Below are 19,909 nucleotides of genomic sequence, written 5' to 3'. Positions count from 1 at the left end.
GTCTTAATCCCCATTTTACAGATGAGGTAACTGAGGCACAGAGAAGTTAAGTGACTTTCCCAAAGTCACACAGCTGACAAGCGGTGGAGCCGGGATTAGAACCCACAACCTCTGACTCCCAAGCCCGGGCTCTTTCCACTGAGCCATGCTGCTTATCTATTAAAGGCTCGGGAAAGTACAATATAAGAATCAGTGGACATATTCCCTTGCTCACAAACAGTTTAGAGTCTAGAAAATTTAACCAAGTTTATGATTGCTAGTTTTCAATATGTTTGGGGGTGTAGTGTGATAATCAAGTCTGCTCCATAAATTGTCTTTCCACTTAGGCACTGGGAATGGCTTCATGAAAGGATAAAACTACTACTTTGGAGCTCCTAAAATTAAGGGGAAAATTTTCAACACAGGTGGAAAGAACACGGCCCTAGGAATCAGAGGACCTGGGTTCTAATCCTAGCCCTGCCACTCACCTACTATGTGACCTGGGGAAAGTCACTGAACTTCTCTGTGCCTCAGTTTCCTCATCTGTAAAAGAGAGGTTCAATACCAGTTCTTCCTCTCACTTAAACTGTGAGCTCCGTTTGGGACAAGGACTGTGGCTAACCTGAATACCTTGCACCTAACCAGCAGTTAGTATATAATGCTTGGCACATTATAAGCATTTAAAAACCATACTCATCATCATCAGATATGGTTTTTCTTTAAAATTACACTGGGATTTTAATAACATTTAAAAACAACACATTTCATATAGAAATAAGAACAGAGGCTACATTCGGGTCAGAGTTTCCCTAGAACTGTGACAAAAGAAAAGAAAATCAAAGAGTATGCTTGTTTCCTCCAAAGCAAGGAAAAGGTTCCTCTTCAGAAACACTATGCCACGTCATTTATTTTGAATTCCCCTTGTGTCAAAATAAATGATCTTTGCAAATTGATATCACATTCATCAGAAATAATGCTCAAGCACTGCCCTGCATTTGTTTTTGGCTAGACAGAAGTTTATAATGTACGAAGATAGAAACCTTTGATCTATTTGTGAACACACATACACACACACACACACACTCTCATGCATTTATGAAAAACTTGGCAGTCTACCACAGGTTTGATAATGAGCATAATTTTTTTAAGGCATACTTAGAAGTAAAATTAGGAAAAATTCAAACGGGGAAGGCCTATTTCATCTTAATTTCACCTTGCCTAAATATAGATTGGGGCTAGTGGTGGCTGATATGTTCAATGGACATGAAGATTTAGCTTTGGTACACAAATGAGCAGAGTGTGTTCCTATATGGTAACATTAACATTTATATCCTCAAATAAGAGTCCTCGAAACAGTTTACCCTATTATCATCTTCAATAATATTCACTGGAAGTCTCCTGCAAGCCCACCGCTTAATGTTCTGGGTGCTTGGGGAATATTAAGCTCTAGCAAAATATGTGATCCATGCCCTTGATTGGAAAGCAAGCAGATATACTGATGAATATACAATTGTTTAAAAGATAGATAGATATATAAACACAAGTAAATAAAACAATAACAAATAAAGGATTGATGTATGGGTGCTGAGTTGGCAAAAGATGGTAAGAGGATAGGCTAACTGGAAAAAGAGGATTAATTGAAGAATGCCTCCTGGAGGAAGAGAGTTTTTAAGAGAGCTTTGAAGGTGGGGGACCATTACTAAGTTTGCTTGAGAGGAAGAGAGAATAAGGACCGGAGGAAGCAGGTGAAGCCAGTAGATGAATAGTCTTGAAGACATTGAATGTGAGAAGGAATAGGGAGCCATTGGAAATTATTGAAAAGGGGAGTTAATGAGAAAACACTTTACAGTTCTGTATTATTAGATGGCATTGTCCTTCATCTGGACAGGGAGGTTGGTGTCAGTGACACCGAATCCATGTGTGTGAGTGTTACCCCTCCCTTATTCTCACTGAAAAAAATACAGTGAAAGCTTTAGGGTAATATGATACAAACATGTAACAAAGGCAGGCTCCAGCAGGGATGACTGTTATAAACTAACTATATCAGCACTCCAGTAATCAGCACTGTAGACTTGCAAAGATTCCCCCTTGGAGTTTATAAACTCATAGCCAAAATGATGGAGGAAAAGAAAGAAAAATTAGGGACGGTACAATTTCAACCAGGGATAGCAGAGGCTATTGAGGATGGGGTAAGATGGGATGATTATATCCTCTCTTGGCACTGCCCCTGCTGAAACCATTTGTTTATTCCTAAAAGAAGCAAGAAACGGGACAATCTGTTTTTTAGTGTGCTAGCTGCAATCACAATGATTTAAGCCAGGTGTGCACACTGCTATTTTAGGCCTTTTTCTCCACCATTGCTTTGACAAGATTTGTCATACTGATGTGAAAACAACCACTCTTTCTGATGCTGAATTTTTAAAACCTTTCAGAAGAAAATGAAATGGCAACATGGAGAGAGGAAATGATCTCTTTTGTTGTTGAGATGACATCCAGATAGCAAATCATAAGTCCTTTCATACTTGCTCTCTAGTTAATGAGTTTAGCTTTACAGTCACATTTCAGGATCATTTTTAAAATGGCCCCATTCTTCCTGGAACTTTTAAGGTGCATCTGTCATTCTGAGTTTATTGGCCATGGTCACTTACTCTCCTTCAAATATACAAACCAGTGGACAATGGTAAATATAATGTGCTGTCTTTGAAAAGGATTGCTGCATTCAATAAAAACAGTGGATGGCATGGAGAAGCCACTGCCTCCAATTTTGACTACTTATTCAAACCTCTTTATAATAAGAAAAGCACGACTTTCTTTCCCTAGCACCAGGAATTCTCCAAATACCGCTTAGCCTTGCTACACTCTGGTATCGCCAACGCGCACAGTGGGTGAGGCAGAAGAGAAGCACAGGAGATTCAAGTGTCTGCCACCAGAATCCCTGCAACTACTCCAGCACTGATGCTTTGCCTATTTACCTGGGAAGTGGTGAAATAGCAGGAGAATGGATACATGTGCATGAGAGAGGGGAACAGGAGACTGAATTCTTGCCTCTTGTAATGGTACATGACTAAGTTGTTGCCCGTCTGAGGGCAATATGATGCTAAAATTAGCAGTGGGGGTAGGGTTGGACATTCAGGTCCAGGCTAGGGGATACAAAAATGACTAGGCATCGTCCTATCTCCAGAACCCGATAAAAGCTCTACAAACAATTACACATGAAGATTCCTTTCTTTTCTAATCCCAGCTCTGTCATTTACCTGCTGGGTGACCGTGGGCAAGTCACTGTGCTTCTCTGGGCCTCAGTTTTTCCTCTATGCTCCCTCCCACTTAGACTGTGAAGCCCATGTGGGACAGGGACTATGTTCAACTTTATTTTCTTGTACCTACGCCAGAGTTTAGTACCACGCTTGGCTCATAGAAAACACATAACAAATGCTACCGTTATAATGGTTGGAGCAGGAGTCTGTGAAGTTGTGGAAAACCCTTTATCTCTGCAATGGACAGCCTCCTTCCCACCCTGATCACAGAGTGTCTGTGTGTGTGTCCCCATCCCCCCTCCATGGCTTCCCCCTGCTCTGAAGAGGTAGACCATCCTGGAGGCTTCATCAGATTTTTTGTCCTGCCACATTGGTCTGCAGACTGAATAACATTAAGAACCCCTGTTCTAGCCCATGGGAGCTAAAGTGTTAAGCCTTTTTTACATCAATATCTTGCTTTGAATCATTCAGTTGAAACTTTGAGCCAGGTCAAGCTAGAGGAGTTTGGAAAAAATAATCAGAAATGATTTAAACCTCTCCATTTAGAAAATACATTTCAAACTTCTTAGAAGGAATTTTAAATAAGCACTAACAGAAGTCCTATACTTCCGGAAGCTATGAAAGAAGTTCAGAGCTTCACAATAGAGGAAGGGATAGGGGATATAAGACCACACACACACACACTCACATTTACTCCCAGAAACATTCTCATCTAGGATGGCAGTGGCAAGAGGAAAAGGTAAGGAAAAAATAAGGAAAACAAAAGCCAGAGGTATTCATCATCATCATCAATCGTATTTATTGAGCGCTTACTACGTGCAGAGGTATTGCCCCTGCTTGCCATTAAGAACTTGTTGGCTAGAAATAGTTCTTAGGAAGACATATCCTCCCTATTTCACTTTTTGAGGCCAGGTAAGGAAGGTGGGGGAGGGATATATATATATATATATGTATTTGTGTGTGTGTGTGTGTGTGTGTGTGTGTATGCACCCACACGTGCGCACACTTTAAGCATGCCATTTTAGAAAACTACTCCCTGATTTCTGTATGTGGCTGGAGTCAGCCCCAGGTTTCTAAGTCTACCACCAGTCCACCCACTGTACCACAGGAAGCCACGGGGTTGGGTTTAATATCAGGGTGAGTGGCCACTGCCAGTTCTCATGGATACAGGACAAGAAGACAAACTGACAACATGCACTTTATGTTGGGCATCCACTGTACCATAATGTCGTGTGCTCCATTTTGTGAAATAACCCTGAAGCAACCTGAACCTAGAGTGTATTTCTGGGGAGAAATCACCCTCTCAAAGGTCACCAATGATACCCTTGATAAATCCAACAGCCTCTATTCCACCTTAATCCTCCACGACCTTTGACACTGTTGACCACTCCCTTCTTCTGGAAACATTATCCAACCTTGACTTTGCTGACACTGTCCTCTCCTGGTTCTCCTATCTCTCTGACTGCTCATTCTCAGTCTCTTTCATGGGCTCTTCCTCTTCCTCCCACCCCCAAACCATGGGTGTCCCTCAAGGTTCAGTTCTGGGTCTACACCATCTACACTTACTCCTTGGAGAACTCATTCACTCCCATAGCTTCATCTATCATCTCTATGCAGATGATTCCCAACATCTCCATGCCTGATCTCTCTCCCTCTCTGCAGTCTAGCATCTCCTCCTGCCTTCAAGACACCTCTACTTGGATGTCCTGCCAAAACCTCAAACTTATTCTGTCCAAAACCTAACTCCTTACTTTCCTACCCAAACCCTGACCTTTCCTTGACTTTCCCATCACTGTAGACAGCTCCACCATAGTTCCAGTCTCACAAGCCTGTAACCTCGGCATTTTCCTTTCTCTCATTCAACCCACATATTCAATCTATCACTAAATCCTGTTGGTTCGGCCTTCACAATGTCGGTAAATTCCACCCTTTCCTCTCCACAGAAATGGTTACCATGGTAATTCAAGCTTTTTTCCTATCCCACTTTGATGACTGTATCAGCCTCCTTGCTGACCACCCTGCCTCCTGCCTCTGTTATATTGTACTCTCCCAAGCACTTAGTAAGCACTCAAATACGATTGATTGATGTGTGCCACACAACCAATAGTTTGTCATTTCTTGCAAATCTGAAATTTTTAATTTTCATAAATCATTTCACCATTTATCACAACTCCTTTCTAAGAGTCAAATGAATTGTAAGAAATAATTGACCTTTCAGAACCAAGATAATTTCTGGGTTACGTTTTACAGTATATTTAGCATCAAGTATTACACTGGTTTTCAGCCTCATATTATTTACCCAGCAGGGCGAAGAAATGATGACTTGACAGGAAAATAACTATTTCTACATCCCTTCTTGTAAGATATGAAAGCACTCTAAAATATTCGCTAGATTAACCCAACAAGGAAGTGGGCTGCTTATCAGAAATGGCTACTACATGGTAATGTCTGACCAAAACACATCTAACAGGAAAAGGGCCAGAGAGACAACCAGTTGAATTGAGGGTGGAAAAGTAGTGAGTCAAAATAGAGCTCCATAAGACAACTCATTCCGTAACCTTTCTGCCTTACCTTTTCTTAGGGCTCCTGTACCTCCTCCCCTATTCCTCCATAGCTAACTTCCGCCCGTAACTTTACTGAGCTTTTAATTAACTCATTTACAGACGATGAAACTAAACTCAGAATGAGTCGGTGGTAAACAGAAGAATGCAATTTAGGAATTCTGCCTCTACACCTTAGTGGGCACCAAAAGCTTTCTAAGTATAGGTACTAGGTGCAGATGGATTATTCTTAACAACAATATTATTCAGAATTCATTGACAGGGTCTGTCAAACCCTTTTTTGAAGGTATGTTTTAGTAGCTTGACATTTAAAAGTATTTAGCTAGTCAGAAAATATTTGAAGCAAAAGTCGGGATGAAAGGCAGCATGGCTTAGGGGCTAGAGCACAGGCCTGGGTGTCAGAAGGACTTGGGTTCTAAACCCAGCTCTGCCACATGTCTGTTGTGTGACCTTGGACAAGTCACTTCTCTGGCCCTCAGTTACCTCATCTCTAGACTGTAAGCTCATCATGGGCAGGAAATGTGTCTGATGTTCTAGTGTACTCTCCCAACTGGTTAGTACGGTGTTTTGCACACAGTAAACACTCAATAAATACAATATAATGAATCTGAAAATGAGGATTAAAGGTTTGAGCCCCATGTGGGACAGGGACTGTGTCAAACCTGATTCACTTGAATCTACCCCGGTGTTTACAACAGTGCTTGGCACAGAGTCAGTGCTTAGCAAGTACTATTATTATTGTTATTAAGGTTTTCCCTTCAACCTGCGGGTCACTCACTAGTTGAAAATGGGAATAGATCCTGTTAACTATATCCTGAAATCATCTGAGAGCTTTGGAGACACAGAAAATCTGATCTTATTTCGGGAATGCATCTTGGAATATGAAGAACTGGAAGATTTGGGTGATTTCTGGTCAAACTTAACTTCCTGTTCCAGTCATGGTTTGTCAAAACACATTCAGCAATAACTCTCCGGGCTTGACCTGTTTTCACGACATTAATTGCCGCAGTTCATATGCTCATTTGCCCCCAGGATTTTGAGTAAATTCGAGTGAAACAGCAGGCCATAGATTATTTTGTAGGTGCCAACAAATTTAATAGCTACTAGTGCTGACAAGAAACCGGATATGCAGATATTTTTTTCCTCTTACCTTGTAGCCCACTGGGCCCAAGAGAGAGGGAAAAGACCCTGGTTGAAGTGCTGAGGTGCTGCACACAATGCTTGCCTTACAAGCCATTTGCAAGTTTCAATAATAGCCTTTTTTTGGCAAATAAAGCAACCAGTAAGGGAAAAGTTGAGAGGGATTTCCTCCTAAAGTGAGGAAAGGGGAAGGCATTTATGCATGGAAAATAAAGAATGTTGTGGGGAGAGTGTAGAAAGAGACTGAAAAGAGCCCGAGGGACCCTGAGAAGGATGCATTCACTGGGAGAGTTTGTCAGTGGTGACACCTGTCTCCACTAGATTGTAAACTCTCTGTGGGCATGGATCACATCTACCAACTCTGTTGTACTCACCTAAGCGCTTAGTACAGTGCTCTTCACACAGTAGGTGCCGAATTATACTTTCCAAGCGCTCAGTACAGTGCTCTGCACACAGGAAGTGCCGAATTGTACTTTCTAAGCCCTTAGTATAGTGCTCTGCATACAGTAAGTGCTCAATAAATATGATTGAATTATATGTTGCCGATTTGTACTTCCCAAGCGCTTAGTACAGTGCTCTGCACACAGTAAGCGCTCAATAAATACGATTGAGGATGATGATGATGATTGAATGAATGAACGCACAGTAAATACTGCTGATTGACATTTTATTTGTACATATTTATTCTATTTATTTTATTTTGTTAATATGTTTTGTTCTGTTCTCTGTCTCCCCCTTCTAGACTGTGAGCCCACTGTTGGGTAGGGACCGTCTCTATATGTTGCCAACTTGTACTTCCCAAGCGCTTAGTACAGTGCTCTGCACACAGTAAGCGCTCAATAAATACGATTGAATGAATGAATGTTGCCGACTTGTACTTCCCAAGCTCGTAGTCCAGTGCTCTGCACACAGTAAGCGCTCAATAAATACAACTGAATGAATGAATGTTGCCAACTTGTACTTCCCAAGCTCTTAGTACAGTGCTCTGCACACAGTAAGCGCTCCATAAATATGATTGAATGAATGAATGTTGCCGACTTGCATCATCATCAATCGTATTTATTGAGCGCTTACTGTGTGCAGAGCACTGTACTAAGCGCTTGGGAAGTACAAGTTGGCAACATATAGAGACAGTCCCTACCCACTTGCACTTCCCAAGCTCTTAGTTCAGTGCTCTGCACACAGTAAGCACTCCATAAATACGATTGAATGAATGAATGTTGCCAACTTGGACTTCCCAAGCTCGTAGTACAGTGCTCTGCACACAGTAAGCACTCAATAAATACAACTGAATGAATGAATGTTGCCATCTTGTACTTCCCAAGCTCTTAGTCCAGTGCTCTGCACAAGTAAGCGCTCCATAAATATGATTGAATGAGTGTATGTTGCCGACTTGCACTTCCCAAGCTCGTAGTCCAGTGCTCTGCACACAGTAAGCGCTCAATAAATACAATTGAATGAATGTTGCCGATTTGTACTTCGAAGCGCTTAGTCCAGTGCTCTGCACACAGTAAGCACTCAATAAATACGACTGAATGAATGAAGCTGCCAGGGACAGGGACGGGGGGAAGATGGCGCTGGGAGGGCTCGCCTCACCAAACAGGTCGACACAAGAGAAGAAGCAGCGTGGCTCAATGGAAAGAGCCCGGGCTTTGGAGTCGGAGGTCGTGGGTTCAAATCCCAGCTCTGCCAATTGTCAGCTTTGTGACTTTGGGCAAGTCACTTAACTTCTCTGTGCCTCAGTTACCTCATCTATAAAATGGGGATTAAGACTGTGAGCCCCCCGTGGGACAACCTGATCACCTTGTAACCTCCCCAGCGCTTTGTGCTTTGCATATAGTAAGCGCTTAATGAATGCCATCATTATTATTATTAATAAATACGATGGAGAAGCAGCGTGGCTCAGTGGAAAGAGCACGGACTTTGGAGTCAGAGGTCAGGGGTTCAAATCCCAACTCCGCCAGTTGTCAGCTGTGTGACCTTGGGCAAGTCACTTCACTTCTCTGTGCCTCAGTTACCTCATCTGTAAAATGGGGATTAAGACTGTGAGGCCCCCCGTGGGACAACCTGATCACCTTGTAACCTCCCCAGCGCTTTGTGCTTTGCACATAGTAAGCGCTTAATGAATGCCATCATTATTATTATTATTAATAATAAATATGATGGAGAAGCAGTGTGGCCCAGTGGAAAGAGTCCGGGCTTTGGAGTCAGAGGTCAGGGGTTCAAATCCCGACTCTGCCGGTTGTCGGCTGTGTGACTTTGGGCAAGTCACTTAACTTCTCTGTATATATACATATATACCTGTATATATGTATATATGTTTGTACATATTTATTACTCTATTTATTTATTTATTTATTTATTCTACTTGTACATATCTATTCTATTTATTTTATTTTGTTAATAGGTTTGGTTTTGTTCTCTGTCTCCCCCCTCTAGACTGTGAGCCCACTGTTGGGTAGGGACCGTCTCTATATGTTGCCAACTTGTACTTCCCAAGCGCTTAGTACACTGCTCTGCACACGGTAAGCGCTCAGTAAATACGACTGATTGATTGATTCTCTGGGCCTCACTGACCTCATCTGTAAAATGGGGATTAAGACTGTGCGCCCCCCGTGGGACAACCTGATCACCTTGGAACCTCCCCAGCGCTTAGAACCGTGTTTTGCACATAGTAAGCAATAATAAATGCCATTGGCTCAGTGGAAAGAGCGCGGGCTTTGGAGTCAGTGGTCATGGGTTCGAATCCCGGCTCCGCCACATGTCTGCTGTGTGACCTTGGGCAAGTCATTTCACTTCTCTCAGCCTCAGCTCCCTCATCTGTAAAATGGGGATTCATTCATTCATTCAATTGTATTCATTGAGTGCTTACTGTGTGCACAGCTCTGTACTAAGTGCTTGGGAAGTACAAGTAGGAAACATATAGAGACGGTCCCTACGCAACATCGGGCTCACAGTCGAGTGTGAACCCCGGCGTGGGACAACCTGATCATCTTGTATCCCCCCAGCGCTTAGAACAGTGCTTTGCACATAGTAAGTGCTTAACAAATTCAATCGTTATTATAATTATAATTATTATATATTATAATATATAATAAATTATATAATATAATATTATATTATATGTATTATATATAATATTATTATATTATATATAAGAGAAGCAGCGTGGCTCATTGGAAAGAGCCCGGGCTTTGGAGTCAGAGGTCACGGGTTCAAATCCAGGCTCCGCCAATTGTCAGCTGGGTGACTTTGGGCAAGTCACTTAACTTCTCTGGGCCTCAGTTACCTCATCTGTAAAATGGGGATGAAGACTGTGAGCCCCCCGTGGGACAACCTGATCACCTTGTAACCTCCCCAGTGCTTAGAACAGTGCTCTGCACATAGTAAGTGCTTAATAAATGCTGTTATTATTATTATTATATATAATAATTCATCATTATATATCTCATAATGATATATCTCATCATTATATATCTCATCCTATCCCGTCTGGACTACTGCACCAGCCTTCTCTCTGATCTCCCATCCTCGTGTCTCTCTCCACTTCAATCCATACTTCACGCTGCTGCCCGGATTATCTTTGTCCAGAAACGCTCTGGGCATATTACTCCCCTCCTCAAAAATCTCCAGTGGCTACCAATCAATCTGCGCATCAGGCAGAAACTCCTCACCCTGGGCTTCCAGGCTGTCCATCCCCTTGCCCCCTCCTACCTCACCTCTCTTCTCTCCTTCTACTGCCCAGCCCGCACCCTCCGCTCCTCCGCCGCTAATCTCCTCACCATTAGGCCTCGTTCTCGCCTGTCCCGCCATCGACCCCCGGCCCACGTCCTCCCCCGGGCCTGGAATGCCCCCAATCCCTCTGCCCCTCCGCCAAGCTAGCTCTCTTCCTCCCTTCAAGGCCCTGCTGAGAGCTCACCTCCTCCAGGAGGCCTTCCCAGACTGAGCCCCTTCCTTCCTCTCCCCCTCGTCCCCCTCTCCATCCCCCCATCTTACCTCCTTCCCTTCCCCACAGCACCTGTATATATGTATATATGGTTGTACATATTTATTACTCTATTTATTTATTTATTTTACTTGTACATTTCTATCCTATTTATTTTATTTTGGTGGTATGTTTGATTCTGTTCTCTGTCTCCCCCTTTTAGACTGTGAGCCCACTGTTGGGTAGGGACTGTCTCTATGTGTTGCCAATTTGTACTTCCCAAGCGCTTAGTACAGTGCTCTGCACATAGTAAGCGCTCAATAAATACGATTGATTGATTGATTGATTATATATACCTGTATATATCTATATATGCTTGTACATATTTATTACTCTATTTATTTATCTTACTTGTACATATCTATTCTATTTATTTTATTTTGTTAGTATGTTTAGTTTTGTTCTCTGTCTTCCCCTTCTAGACTGTGAGCCCGCTGTTGGGTAGGGACCGTCTCTCTATGTTGCCAACTTGTCCTTCCCAAGCGCTTAGTCCAGCGCTCTGCCCACAGTAAGCGCTCAATAAATACGATTGATTGATTGATTATTATTATTAAAAAAAAAAAAAACGCCCAGCCCGGCCCCCCACGGGAGCCCAATTTAGAGAAACGGGCGGGGCGCTTCTGCGCACGCGCAGTAGGAAGTCTTCAAGCGACGGCGAACTACGACTCCCAGGGGCCTTTGCGGCGGGGGCCGCCTCGTGGCGTCACTCGCCCCCCGCGCGCGTGCGCGTGTGGCGTGTGTCCGTGTCTCTGAGGCGACGGGCGGGGGAAGGAAGAAGAGGAGGAGGAGGAGGAGGAGGAGGGCAGAGCGGAGCGTTCAGCACAGTGGCTGTGCCTTTTTCCCGCCGGGTTCGCATCCCAAAGAGGGGATCGTTCCCTTTGCTCCGTCTTTTTCCTTCTTCCAGGGTCGACTTCCCGGCGTTTGCTTCCTCCTCTGCGGCGGAGTGGGCCCGCCTGGCTGGCTGACTAGGAAGGCGGCTTCTTCTTCTTCTTCTCCTCCTCCTTCTTCTTCTCCTTCTTCTTCTTCTTCTCCTTCTCCTTCTTCTCCATCTTCTCCTTCTTCTCCTTCTCCTCCTTCTCCTTCCCCTCGCCTGTGTGTCTGCGCTTCGCCCCCCCAACTGGGATCGACCGGGAGAATCCCTCCAGGAAGCTCGGCCCAGTGAGTATCGCGCCTGGCGACCGGCCCTGGCGGGGGGAAATCAATCAATCAATCAATCGATCGTATTTATCGAGGGCTTACTGTGTGCAGAGCACTGTACTAAGCGCTTGGGACTGAGCCCCTTCCTTCCTCTCCCCCCTCCATCTCCCCCATCTTACCTCCTTCCCTTCCCCACAGCACCTGTACATATGTTTGTACATATTTTTTACTCTATTTTATTTGTACATATCTATTCTATTTATTTTATTTTGTTAGTATGTTCGGTTTTGTTCTCTGTCTCCCCCTTTTAGACTGTGAGCCCACTGTTGGGTAGGGACTGTCTCTAGATCTTGCCAATTTGTACTTCGAGGGCTTACTGTGTGCAGAGCACTGTACTAAGCGCTTGGGGCTGAGCCCCTTCCTGCCTCTCCCCCTCTCCATCCCCCCCAGCTTACCTCCTTCCCTTCCCCACAGCACCTGTACATATGTTTGTACATATTTTTTACTCTATTTTATTTGTACATATCTATTCTATTTATTTTATTTTGTTAGTATGTTCGGTTTTGTTCTCTGTCTCCCCCTTTTAGACTGTGAGCCCACTGTTGGGTAGGGACTGTCTCTATAAGGGACTGTCTCTATACGTTGCCAATTTGTACTTCCCAAGCGCTTAGTACAGTGCTCTGCACATAGTAAGCGCTCAATAAATACGATTGATGATGATGGGAAGTCCAAGTTGGCAACATAGACGGTCCCTCCCCAACAGTGGGCTCACAGTCTGAAAGGGGGAGACAGAGAACAAAACCAAACAGACTGACAAAATAAAATAGAATAGATAGGTACAAGTAAAATAAATAAATGGAGTAATAAATATGTACAAACATATATACCTATATACAGGTGCTGTGGGGAAGGGAAGGAGGTAAGATGGGGGGACAATCAAGCGTATTTATTGAGCGCTTACTAAGCGCTTGGGAAGTACAAGTTGGCAACATAGAGAGACGGCCCCTACCCAACAGTGGGCTCACAGTCTAAAAGGGGCAGACAGAGGGGGAAGGGGGAAAGAGGACGGACGATCCTGGAAGGTGGAGAGCCGGGAAAAGGCAGGAATTTTGGTAATCAATCAAACAATCAATCGTATTTGTTGAGCGAGCACTGTGTGCAGAGCCCTCGTCCCCCTCTCCATCCCCCTCATCTTACCTCCTTCCCTTCCCCACAGCACCTGTATATATGTTTGTACATATTTATTACTCTATTTTACTTGTACATATCTATTCTATTTATTTTATTTGGTTAGTATGTTTGGTTTTGTTCTCTGTCTCCCCCTTTTAAGACTGTGAGCCCGCTGTTGGGTAGGGACTGTCTCTATATGTTGCCAATTTGTACTTCCCAAGCGCTTAGTCCAGTGCTCTGCACATAGTAAGCGCTCAATAAATACGATTGATGATGATGATTTATTTTATTTTGTTAGTATGTTTGGTTTTGTTCTCTATCTCCCCCTTTTAGACTGTGAGCCCGCTGTTGGGTAGGGACTGTCTCCATATGTTGCTAATTTGTACTTCCCAAGCGCTTAGTCCAGTGCTGTGCACACAGTAAGCGCTCAATAAATACGATTGATTGACTGATTGCACTAAGCGCTTGGGAAGTCCAAGTTGGCAACATATAGAGACAGTCCCCTACCCAACAGGGGGCTCCCAGTCTAGAAGGGGGAGACGGACCACAAAACCAAACATCTGAACAAAATAAAATCAATAGAATAGATATGTACAAGTAAAATGAATAGAGTAATAAATATGTACAAGCATATATACATATATACAGGTGCTGTGGGGAAGGGAAGGAGGTAAGACGGGGGGGATGGAGAAGGGGACGAGGGGGAGAGGAAGGAGGGGGCTCAGTCTGGGAAGGCCTCCTGGAGGAGGTGAGCCCCGGCAGGGCCGGTTTCCTCCTTCCCCTTTCCCCGTCCCCCTCCCCAGCCGCCCTCCTCTCCCTCCGCACATCCTCCAAGCTAGTTCTCTTCATATGTATATATGTTTGTACATATTTATTACTCTATTTACTTATTTATTTTACTTGTGCATATCTATTCTATTGTATTTTGTTAATAAAATAGAATTTATCGTATTTGTTGAGCGCTTACTGTGTGCGGAGCACTGGTCTAAGCGCTTGGGAAGTACAAGTTGGCAACATATAGAGGACGGTCCCTACCCGACAGTGGGTTCACAGTCTAGAAGGGGGAGACAGAGAACAAAACAAAACATATTAATCAAATAGAATAAATATGTACAAATAAAATAGAGTAGTAAATACGTACAGACATATATACAGGTTTTGTGGGTGTTTGTGTTTATTACTCTATTTTATTTGTACATATTTATTCTACTTATTTTATTTTGTTAATATGTTTTGTTCTCTGTCTCCCCCTTCTAGACTGTGAGCCCACTGTTGGGTAGGGACAGTCTCTATATGTTGCCAACTTGTAATAAATGCATACAAACACCCACAAAACCTGTATATGTGTCTACGTATTTATTACTCTATTTTATCTGTACATATTTATTCTATTTATTTCATTTTGTTATGTTTTGTTTCGTTCTCTGTCTCCCCCTTCTAGTCTGTACATATTCTATTTATTTTGAGCCCATTGTTGGGTAGGGACTGTCTCTATATGTTGCCAACTTGTACTTCCCAAGCGCTTAGTACAGTGCTCCGCACACAGTAAAGCGCTCAATAAATACGATTGAATGAACGAATGAATGAAAGGAGGGAAGGATCTTTGTCCTGGACCCGGCCGCAGACCCCTTTCCGTTCCCCCCTCCTCCTTGGGGGACATCAGGGCCAACTCTGAATCTCTCCCTCCCCCCTCCCCATTTCCGCTCCTCAAAACGCCAGGTTTTTGTTTCCCACCAGGGAGAGGGGAATAAAAGGTGGGGGGCGGTGGGGAAAAAAGAAAATGGAAACAAAGAAGGGGCGGGAGGGATCTTTTGTCTTTGCGAATCTGATAAATCGGCGCTCAGAGTACGCAGGCCTCCGAATTAGTAATTTTTATTATCGTTTGGATTATGGTGATTACTGAGTGTCTCTTCCGTCTCCTTTCATCTGGGGATCTCAGAGCGCTTCGTAAACACTAATTAATTAAGCCTCTAGCACCCCTGAGAGGGAAGTAAATATGCTTGGTTCGGAGGTGGGTAATAATAATGATATTTATTAAGCGCTTACTATGTGCAAAGCAGTGTTCTATGCGCGGGGGAGGTTACAAGGTGATCAGGTTGTCCCACGGGGGGCTCACAGGCTTAATCCCCATTTTACAGATGAGGTAACTGAGGCCCAGACTCTTGTCCAGAGTCACACAGCTGACAAGTGGTGGAGGCGGGATTTGAACCCATGACCTCTGACTCCAAAGCCCGGGCTCTTTCCACTAAGCCACGCTGCTTCGAGGCCCCCCCCCCCCCCCCCCCCGAGAGCCCTATAATTGAGAGCGCTTGGTGTCTGAGCATCCCAAATCGTTTTTTTAAAATAACCGGTATTCCCAGTGCCCCCATGAAGAAGGTGACTGTCGTAGCCATTGTACTTGAAAGCAAACTGAAGCCCAGGTAATTAATGGGTTGCTACAATTATAATACTACTTACCTAGTGACTTGCGTTTTAGTACCTCAAAGCCTTTACAAATGCGAGGTAATAATCCCTCCCAGTTAGGAAAGTATTGTGAAACCATATTATTGTTTTATTCCTTCTCTTTCCCTGTTGCCTTCCTGCCAAAAAGACTGAATTTTTATGTGTGTGTGTAGAGTTTAGACACTTAGCTATTAATGCAGAGAACTTCAGATTTATGTGCCTTGGACTAATCTTTAGAATCTTACCCACATTCTCCATTTCTGTGTTGTGTGTTTCAGATCACGGTTCAGGTTGTCTTGATGGCTTGTTCAAAGTGGGTTGACATTTTCCATAAGCCTATCTGCAAAATGCTATCACTTTAGTTCAATCAGTTATATTTATTGAGTGCTTACTGTTTGCGGAGCATTGAAATAAGCACTTGGGAGAGTACTATAAAATAGAGTTGGGAGACATGTTACCTTCCCACAAGGAGTTTACAGTCTAGAGGGGGAAACAAACATTAAAACAAATTACGAATAGACATATAAATACTGTGGGGCTGAGGGTGGGGTGAATAAAGGGTACAAATCCAAGTGCAAGGGCAGCGCAGAAGCGGGAAGGAATAGGGGGGATGAGGATTCAGTCAATGGCATTTCACAGAAGAGAGCTTTTGTTTTGTTTCAGAACTGCTCCTTACAGGAGTGTGAACTTATTTTGAATGTATAGAGAGGGTTCAGGTTCCTGTTCGAGTTTGCAGTGGTCTGTTTATTAAGGCTTCTTTTTTCATGGTATTTTATTAAGCGCTTAATACGTGTCAAACACGGTTATAACCACTGGGGTAGATTAGGTTGGACACAGTTGCTATCCCACGTGGGGCTCATAGTCTAAGCAGGAGGGAGGACAGGAGAACTGAGGCATGGAGAAGTTACACCCAGGCCCATGCAATTTCCACTGCTGCTTTCTCAGGATGACTACACAGATATCTCCCTCAGCATTCTATTCCCAGTCAACAAATGCTGTATTTTCATTGGTATTTGCATACTTATGTCCCATATGATTCTAAAAATTGCAAATACTGATGCTCCTTTATTCTGTTCAGCAATTGTTTTTGTAGGTCCATTTTTTGTTCTTACCGAGTAGCCTGAGAGTTTCCAAAAATTAGATTAATTCGCCGTCTATGTGGCTGCTGCTTTCCCCTTGGTTGATTTATCAGTATGTCAGTGCTATTTATTGAGCGCTTACTATGGGCCTGCTTAGCACTTGGCAGAGAATAATACAACTGAGTTAAACACGTTCCTTGTCCACAATGAGATCAGTATTACAGGAGCAGATGTAAATGAGAATATGGATCTTTAATGCAAGATGAATTTAAAATTATGCCGCTCGTGAGCCCGTTTCTAGACTGTGAGCCCATTGTTGGATAGGGATTGTCTCTGTTGCTGAATTGTACTTTCCAAGCACTTAATATAGTGTTCTGCACAGAGTAAATGCTCAGTAAATACAATTGAATGAACATATTTTATATTAAAAAAAAAAGTTGGGTGATGCAGGTAGCGGTCTCTCTTTAGCTTTCTGCCCTGCAGACCAGGATTCAAATACTATCTGACTGCAGGTGAAAGTGAGTGATTTGTTCATTTTGATCATCCCGTTTTGTGTTCCTCTAATCTCCAATTCCCTTCTTGATGTAGTTGCCATCCTTGGACTGTGTAAACAAGCTACTTAAGGAAAGTTGCCTTGAGGGTGGAGCCTTGTGGTGAAGTTGGAATAATGCCTGCTCTAGCTCATGCTTAGGACATAACCTCCCCTAAGTGTAAACATACCATTTCTTGGGTTATTAAAATGGTAGAACCCTTTGGATTGGGGCTTATATTTGAAATTAGATGAAAATTAAACCTCGGTGACTTAACAAATAGAACTTGATGTAATCCATTATATTTTTAAGGTGCTTGAGCATCGCATCCTCTGAGTCACGAAGCCTGTGGTCAGCATTAAGGACATCCAGTTTTTTCACTTACATACTTTCATTTTTGAAGCTCCAGAATGGAATTTTCAGTTGACCCACTGGTAATAGAATTGACAGAAAAGTGGAGAAACAAGTCTAAACTAAGGCAAAGTGTCAGGGGGCAGGAGGTGTGGCAGGGAAGGTCCTGTTTCCATCCTATTTACTGCTGCCCTTCAGTTTATCAGGAGGAATATTTGGTATTCTACTTTTTAAACTTGAGGTATTAGGTAGATCAGGTAATAGTGAGTGCTAGCATTTATTTCCAGGAAAAAGCTGATTAACAGATTTGAAGTGTCTTGGCAATTGACGAAAGCAGGAAGCAGATTTTGAACGATGAGAATTATCTTTTTAATCAGTGCAGTCATAAATATACTTTTCTTACTAGAGCAGATAACTGTTTAGACCTGTCTTATGGTTAATTAACTTCACATGGTTTATTTTTATTGTGAATTCTAAATTAGAATTTCAAGGTTCTTAATCAGATTTCAGGGGATTTGTTATCGAATGGAAAATGGTGAGTGTGGGGCAGTTGGAAGACAAATATATGCAAGGGAGTTTTGAGTGGAAAATATTACATCCAATTATTATGCACATTGAGCTGAATATTCCTTTTATTTATTTTTTCTTGGAAAGCCTTCTTGTGTCTGAGATGAGGTCTACAAACAGTAGCTTCACAACAATCTATAGCCGTGTTGAGTTTCTTTGTTTAACGTATTACATGCCTACAGGATTGCTGTGCACAGCTACAAAATAAACCAAACAACTGTTTTCAAGTTCTCAAATTGCATCCCACTGATATGTTCTTGGGTAAATAGGAATTAGACAAAAGGGGAAGAGAGAGGGCCAGTTAGTGACCCAGCCTCTCCCCAGGTCCGTTGTTGATTCACAGAAAGTGATTCTCAAGGAGAATTTGTCAGTCTCCTTTCACTCCTCTTCCTTGACCATCTGTTTCCATTTCTGCCACTTTGGGAAAGGAGTCACAAAGGTAAATGTCATCGGTCATAAACTTCAGACAACCAGCATTCTTGTTGCGTTCATGCAGTAGAAAATTCTAGTTGCAGGGGAGGGAAAATTACTTGGCTAACTCCTGAGATACCTTTACACCATATAGCCTTTTATGGACGAATGATCATGCTGACAGTTAAAGAAGGGAACATCTGTTGCATCTGTAAGTCTCTGAGGTAAACAAAATATTTGGAGAGGAAAGATCTAAAATTCATCACCCTTGTGGGCTCAATCCAAAATAATTCTTTTCCTTTTCAAAGAACTTGTTGTTCATTTGCCTTTTGTAATGCACCTCCTGGGATAATTTGCTAATTCTAAAAATATGTCAGTTCCCTAGTTTTCCAAGTCTGCTGTAACTTTTTGTTGTTGTTTTCTTGGCTGAAGTTTGCTTTTTCCTTTGAAATGCTTTTAATAGGCTGAGGAATGCATACACATTTGGACAGTAAATACAAGATTGAATGAACTAGTAATTCAGTCATTTCTAAAATTCAGCTGATAATCTAAAATAGATTCCAGCCTACCTTGCTAAATGTGTGTGTTTACTATTAGTTATATAACTTTATTTTTGGTTGCAAAGCTACTGTAGTTAGGTTATTTTCAACTGAAAAAAAGTCAAAACCTGTTTGGCATTTTTAATACATTGTATTTACAAACCTCTTTCATTTTATCAATATTATATATAGTCTCTCACCACGTGTGTGATAGATGCTAAAAGAAGATACTGCACAATTTACGGATAAGGACCCGGAGATCCTGAGAAGTTGAAAAACTTACCTAAGAGTGCAGAGTTCATTCATTCAGCCATATTTATTGAGTGCTGACCTTGGGCACTGTAAATAAACACTTGGAAAGTGTAATTTAGCAATAAAGAGAGACAATCCCTGCCAACACCGGGCTTACCGTCTGAAGAGTTCATGATGGGCCCAGGGTTAAGCTTCAGGTCTGACTTCTTTCCAAACAATTTCTAAATGTCACTGTTATTTGGAGGACATTTTTATTTATATACTATAAAAGTTTTTTTCTTATTGAAAGCATGGGTCTGTTGTTGCCACCGCAGAAGTTTCAAGACTGCTCCAGGAACACCGCAATACAAACATTCAAGTACTGTGGCCATTACCATTGTGTTTCTATCTTAACAGCAAACACTTTACTGTTTGGTCCATTCATACATGGAATGCTCAAACCTGTATGATTTCTATCCTAAATGTAGTTCCATAGACCTGATGTGGTAGGATGTGCCAGCAATGGGAAGGGT

At 42.6% G+C, this 19,909-nt stretch overlaps 1 protein-coding gene across 1 annotated transcript in view; it reads left to right on the top strand.

Annotated features, from left to right (window-relative positions):
* The first annotated feature begins 11,969 nt into the window (after positions 1-11,969).
* The window catches only part of PELI1 (pellino E3 ubiquitin protein ligase 1), a 61,912-nt gene continuing 53,972 nt past the window's right edge, over positions 11,970-19,909 (top strand). Inside the window, exon 1 of the mRNA XM_038751166.1 lies at positions 11,970-12,077. The gene's annotated coding sequence lies outside the window, so the exon portion shown is untranslated. The remainder of the gene's footprint in view (positions 12,078-19,909) is intronic.

This window comes from Tachyglossus aculeatus, chromosome 9 (assembly GCF_015852505.1).
Source record: "Tachyglossus aculeatus isolate mTacAcu1 chromosome 9, mTacAcu1.pri, whole genome shotgun sequence".
Taxonomy (NCBI): Eukaryota; Metazoa; Chordata; class Mammalia; order Monotremata; family Tachyglossidae; genus Tachyglossus; species Tachyglossus aculeatus.
The sequence above is the reverse complement of the archived record's forward strand: the minus strand, read 5'-3'. Positions and strand labels throughout refer to the sequence as shown.